Raw genomic sequence first — 6,000 nt, 5'->3', positions numbered from 1 at the left:
CAATAATGATTTTAATAATTAATTGTATGCGTTCAAACTGCGGTATGCTTTCACTGCCTCTCTGGTGTAAACACACTCCGTTTCAACAGGGTAGTGATACACGTCTGGGTATGTTACCTCAGGCAAACGTTTTAGGTCAGAGGAAAAACACTGACTTCTTAAATTCTCCTCAAAAGTGGCTGGTAAATATACTTGATGATCTATCATTCATTTCTGCTTATATCGCGTTTGTTCCGTGTTCGGGAGACTCGCAAAGTACGAGCTCGTCATGTTGACAGATGGATGGATGTTTAAAAATGGCGCTACCGGAAAGGCAAAAGGAACAGACATGCGCAGTAGCGTTGTTATTGTTTACCCTCATTGAAACGGATAGCAGATATATAGATATAGCCCGTTTCAATGAGGGTAAACGATAACAATGCTACTGCGCATGTCTGTTCCTTTCGCTTTTCCGGTAGCGCCATTTTTAAACATCCATCCAGCAGTCAACATGACGAGCTCGTATTTTGCGAGTCTCCCGAACGCGGAACAAACGCGAGCAGAAATGAATGATAGATCATCAAGTATCTGTACCGGACCCTTTTGAGGAGAATTTAAGAAGACCGTGTTTTTCATAAACATAAACAGAAAACGTTTGCCGTGTATCACTACCCTGTTGAAACGGAGTGTGTTTACACCAGAGAGGCAGTGAAAGCATACCGCAGTTTGAACGCATACAATTAATTATTAAAATCATTATTGTGTCATCTCCCCTTTTGTGTCTGTTGAGCTAAGAGCCATTATAATATGATAAAAATATGACAAACCACAGTGAATTACTTCTCATCTGAATTAGAACATGTTAGCTAATGCTAAAATGATTTTTTTATAGCCTAACTGGAAATACATGAAATATTTTACAGTAAGCACAATAAATTCATAAATAGTTTATTTACTTTTTGTATTACAAAAGTAGAACCATGTTTCTTTACAGGTCTGCGTGTCATTTAATAATTAAGCTAAGCTAATTATTACAGCTAATTAAGCTGTTAATATAATTCCATATAGTGACAAGTTTATGGCTTTTACACAGTATTATAAGGGGAATGTGAACTTTTTAAGGCTTATGTTAGTTTATGTTTATTCTGTTCTATTAACACAAATATTAAGCGCCTGCGTATTTTAATACACTTAAGCTAAACGTCAGGGACAAGACACCATGAGAACAGCGTTCAACTGAGTACATTTGTTCACAATATTTTATTATGAAATAATATATATTACATACATTATAAGAGTTGATGGTGGGTATCCAGCCGTCTCTATTTACAGCAGCAATCCAAGCGTTTCACTGTGCGTTCTTTTGGAAATCTGTTCACCTTAAAGCAAGTTTGTACCTGGCCTGAGGGAACATCCGCCAACCGAACAACACGGTCCTAACTTAAATTTAGACATACTGTCAATAAATCACACCTGAACTAGCGCAAAAGAATTGAAGCAGTTGTGCTCAATCGCTATCCGCTTGTTAAGTGGTGACGTGTCGACCTTATGAAACGTCACATCCGGGTCCAAGTTGGCCGAGTCCCTCGTATTTTCAATGGGCTTGTTAAGTCTGACGTCACACGTGACGTTCGGACCATTTCCGGGTCCAAACGCAAACAACTATGATATGATAAGATAAGATAAGGCTGAACCTCTGAACCTTTTTATATATATTGTAAAAGCAATATTGCACTAATTGTAATTTTCTATGTTTATTGTCATAAATAGTTCCTGTTTGGTTAAATAATACTTATTTGAAGTGGAGACTTGGTATTTTAACTATTGATAATTTTTCCTGGTAATCAATGTATGCTGTTATTCATTAGTCCTCTTTGGTTAGCCCTTAAGAGGGCAGAATTGTATTGGCTCTATATACAGAAAATATATATAAAATATACGGAAAGAAAGAGGACGCGGAGCAATAGATTTTTTACTGTAGTTTTGTTTGTTATACGCCAATTGCGAACATATTGAGTTTTTATTTTGTTTTTATAAGAAACTTGGATTAATGGATAAGCCAATTTAAGAAGAAAGTTAAAATAAATAATGTTTGTGGAAAACTTATGGAACTCTGTGTCGCTGTCATTGGAAATTGGGTTTACAAACACGAGTCATAAACTTCTAGTCCTTCTCAATAGCGATCTGGACGAGAAAAGGTCTTTTTTATATATATATATATATATATACAGTGTATCACAAAAGTGAGTACACCCCTCACATTTCTGCAAATAGTTTATTATATCATTTCATGGGACAACACTATAGAAATAAAACTTGGATATAACTTAGAGTAGTCAGTGTACAACTTGTATAGCAGTGTAGATTTACTGTCTTCTGAAAATAACTCAACACACAGCCATTAATGTCTAAATAGCTGGCAACATAAGTGAATACACCCCACAGTGAACATGTCCAAATTGTGCCCAAAGTGTCAATATTTTGTGTGACCACCATTATTATCCAGCACTGCCTTAACCCTCCTGGGCATGGAATTCACCAGAGCTGCACAGGTTGCTACTGGAATCCTCTTCCACTCCTCCATGATGACATCACGGAGCTGGTGGATGTTAGACACCTTGAACTCCTCCACCTTCCACTTGAGGATGCGCCACAGGTGCTCAATTGGGTTTAGTCCATCACCTTTACCTTCAGCTTCCTCAGCAAGGCAGTTGTCATCTTGGAGGTTGTGTTTGGGGTCGTTATCCTGTTGGAAAACTGCCATGAGGCCCAGTTTTCGAAGGGAGGGGATCATGCTCTGTTTCAGAATGTCACAGTACATGTTGGAATTCATGTTTCCCTCAATGAACTGCAGCTCCCCAGTGCCAGCAACACTCATGCAGCCCAAGACCATGATGCTACCACCACCATGCTTGACTGTAGGCAAGATACAGTTGTCTTGGTACTTCTCACCAGGGTGCAGCCACACATGCTGGACACCATCTGAGCCAAACAAGTTTATCTTGGTCTCGTCAGACCACAGGGCATTCCAGTAATCCATGTTCTTGGACTGCTTGTCTTCAGCAAACTGTTTGCGGGCTTTCTTGTGCGTCAGCTTCCTTCTGGGATGACGACCATGCAGACCGAGTTGATGCAGTGTGCGGCGTATGGTCTGAGCACTGACAGGCTGACCTCCCACGTCTTCAACCTCTGCAGCAATGCTGGCAGCACTCATGTGTCTATTTTTTAAAGCCAACCTCTGGATATGACGCCGAACACGTGGACTCAACTTCTTTGGTCGACCCTGGCGAAGCCTGTTCCGAGTGGAACCTGTCCTGGAAAACCGCTGTATGACCTTGGCCACCATGCTGTAGCTCAGTTTCAGGGTGTTAGCAATCTTCTTATAGCCCAGGCCATCTTTGTGGAGAGCAACAATTCTATTTATCACATCCTCAGAGAGTTCTTTGCCATGAGGTGCCATGTTGAATATCCAGTGGCCAGTATGAGAGAATTGTACCCAAAACACCAAATTTAACAGCCCTGCTCCCCATTTACACCTGGGACCTTGACACATGACACCAGGGAGGGACAACGACACATTTGGGCACAATTTGGACATGTTCACTGTGGGGTGTACTCACTTATGTTGCCAGCTATTTAGACATTAATGGCTGTGTGTTGAGTTATTTTCAGAAGACAGTAAATCTACACTGCTATACAAGCTGTACACTGACTACTCTAAGTTATATCCAAGTTTCATGTCTATAGTGTTGTCCCATGAAAAGATATAATGAAATATTTGCAGAAATGTGAGGGGTGTACTCACTTTTGTGATACACTGTATATATATATATATATATATATATATATATATATATATATATATATATATATATATATATATATATGTATATATATATATATATATATATATATATATATATTATATATATATATATATATAGACAAGATGTGCAGTACACTAGTTCATGTCATTATTTAATTTCATGTCAACTCATCAAGAGGTAAGCGGTCATATTTTTAATTCATTACATGAAAACTGACATTTCTGACTCTTTGGTTTTACTTTTAATCAGTATAGCTTATAGCTTATAAAAATCAAAAATCCAGGATATCACATGTAAATTATATGAACATATTACATGTAAATTAAAAACAGCTTGAAACACGTGTAATGAATATACAATTTGACAGTTTACATTAAATTATGAACAAAAATATTACTTCATGATATCTAATTGCAAGAAAAGCGGTAGAAAGACAGTTGGGTAGTTTTTTTCCGACTCGGACACAGCACTGTGGTATATTGAAAATACGAGGGGTCTCAGCCAACTTGGACCCGGATGTGACGTTTCATAAGGTCCACACGTCACGACTTAACAAGCGGATAAGCCACAGTGCTGTGTGCCGTACTGCTTCAACAGGTCCGAGTCGAAAATAAACTACCCAACTGTCTTTTTACCTCTTTCCTTGCGATTAGATATCATGAAGTAATATTTTTGTTCATAATTCAATGTAAAAAGATAAACTGTCATTGTATATTCATTACACGTGTTTCAAGCTTTTATTTATTTATTTCATATAATAATGTGAGATTCTGGATTTTTACTATATAAGCTATAAGCTATACTGATTAAAAGTAAAACCAAAGAGTTAGAAATGTCAGTTTTCATGTAATGAATTAAAAATATGACCGCTTACCTCTTGATGAGGTGACATGAAATGAAATAATGACCTGAACTTTTCATGATATTCCGATTACCTGAAGTGCACTAGTGTACTGCACATCTTGTCTTATTTGTATCTTAATGTATGTTTCTAATATATATATAATATATGTATATAATAAGACCTTTTCTCGTCCAGACAGCTATTGAGAAGGACTAGACATTTATGACTCGGGTAATGTTTGTAAATCCAATTTCCAACGACAGCAACACGAGTTCCTTAAGTTTTCCACAAACAGAATTTATTTTAACTTTCTTCTTACATTGACTTATCCGTTAATCCAAGTTTCTTATAAAAACTCATTATGTTCGCAATTGGCGTATAACAAACAAAACTACGATCATAAATCTGTTGCTCCACGTCCTCTTTCTTTCCGTATATTTGATAAATATTGTCGGTATATAGAGTCAGTACAATTCTGCCCCCCCCCCCCCCCCCCCCGCACCCCCCCCCCGCAGGCTCCACCGAAGAGGACTAATGAATAACAGCATACACTGATTACCAGGAAAAATCATCAATAGCTGAAATACCAAGTCACCTCAAATAAGTATTCTTTAACCAAAGAGAAAATATTTATGACAATAAACATAGATCATTACAATTAGTGCAATATGGATCTTACAATATATATATAAAAAGGTTCACAGGTTTAGCCATAGTTGTTTGCGTTTGCGATTAGGTTCGTTTGGCCCCGGAAATGACGCGTGACGTCACACTTAACAAGCGAATTGTTCTGAGCGCTGTTTACCACCAAGCGGAAGTGTCTTAGGAACATCTACGTCACTTCCTGGACTCATGAATATTCATTTGAAACGGTCTATAGATATACTGTATATATATATATATATATATATATATATATATATAGATACATAGGTTTGTCAAGCAAATGTGATATTTTTGTCTCTCTTATTTTGCATAGACACCTTTAAATTCGTACATTCATGACTTAAAGCTAGACAAAATCTTTGTCCCTAACCGGAAATGTACTTTCAAAGAGCTTCAGCCTGCCGTATTTGGGTTTGTACAGAGTGTTTAGTAAGAATGACCTTTCCCCTATTTTTTACCGTCCTTTAATTCTACGTTGTTGATGTGATGCTGCCCTCCAGTGGTCGTATGATAAATTACATGTTAGACTTAATCCGTTTAACTTCCGTTAATAAGGTAAAACTGGATAAATCAATTAAATTAATAATTAGACGAAACATATATTTATTTTTATTAAACTCAGAGCATGCGGAGACCACAAATCAATTATCAGTTACAGAGCTGATGATATCAGGTATGAATACT

Source organism: Trichomycterus rosablanca, chromosome 8 (assembly GCF_030014385.1).
Source record: "Trichomycterus rosablanca isolate fTriRos1 chromosome 8, fTriRos1.hap1, whole genome shotgun sequence".
NCBI classification, from domain to species: domain Eukaryota; kingdom Metazoa; phylum Chordata; class Actinopteri; order Siluriformes; family Trichomycteridae; genus Trichomycterus; species Trichomycterus rosablanca.
This window is presented reverse-complemented; position numbering follows the sequence as displayed.